This window comes from Haplochromis burtoni, unplaced genomic scaffold, assembly GCF_018398535.1.
Source record: "Haplochromis burtoni strain Fernald_Lab_line unplaced genomic scaffold, NCSU_Asbu1 Contig_2703, whole genome shotgun sequence".
In the NCBI taxonomy this organism is placed as follows: Eukaryota; Metazoa; Chordata; class Actinopteri; order Cichliformes; family Cichlidae; genus Haplochromis; species Haplochromis burtoni.
The window spans coordinates 1-1,181 of record NW_024585064.1 but is presented as its reverse complement, the minus strand read 5'-3'; positions in this window follow the sequence as shown (position 1 = coordinate 1,181).

The window sequence follows — 1,181 nt, the reverse complement described above, 5'->3', positions numbered from 1 at the left end:
AAAAAAAATACTATTAAGATCACTAACAAAAAGTCCTCTCTCAGTCTACTTTCAACCAAAAGGCAAATAACCAAACCACACGAACATCTAATAAAAGATATAAACATTGAAACACTGATTTTACACTTTTACCTGAATGTGGCTCCTTTTTTTGAAAAAACTTCCTTATATCCATTATGAACCTGGCTGTCTCTCTGTACACAAACACACACACACACACACACAACAGGAGTTATAAGGTTAATGGGCTGAAGCACCCCCAAAAATGGGCTAAAGTCGCCCCTGCTTGCATCTAAATCACATAAGGTTGGCCTGTGGGTGAGATGAGGAGGTGTTGGCTCGCCCTGAGTTAAAACATTCAGTGATGGCCAAATATGGAAATATGGAAAACTAATGTAGACCATTTCACTGTCTACATAATTTATACATGCCATGCAATAGCTTTGAGTTGTTGTATAGATGTATAATATCTTAAATGACGGTATTTGTTAATGTTTCTTTGAGTAGTGAAATTGTCAGATTCCATTCACAAGTGTCAGTGTTTGGGCAACAAATTGAGAGAATTGAGTCAAATATAAGATGACCTAAGGGTAACGGTTATTGAGAGAACCCAAAAGCAGCAAACAGATTCCAGAGAATGAATCAGATAGATTGAATGCTTTATTACTAACAATAAGAATTGGGCTTGGTGTCCAGGGGGGTTTGGGGAAAGGGAAAACTCTGTTGTTAAGCAGAGACTAACTAACAGTTAGTAATTATTTCCTGAACATTCGTGAAAAGAAAAAAAAACCACATTGGTCCCAGCCATGATTGCAGCATTGTTAGTAAGAAAGAGCTGAGGCCTGTGCTACAGAATTTTGTCTTATTCAGGTAACTTCAGGGTGAACCTTGGTGGAAGGTGGTTTACTTATTACCAGGGTACATGACCATGGTAACTCATGCTGCAAATGTGATCCAGATTAGAGATCAACTCTACTTACTGACAAACCAGTTCTCTGAAAAATAGAATCACAAACCTTGAAGGTCCCTCAGACCGCTCTCTAATGACAGTCTGAGAGATTTTCCAGTAGTGTTTAATGTCTTTGCATTTAGAAGCAGCTTTATCACTTGCTTTTTCTTCTATTGGCTGGGAACTGTCATGGATCGCTGTGTGGCAAGCAGGATGAGGACCCAAAATGCAA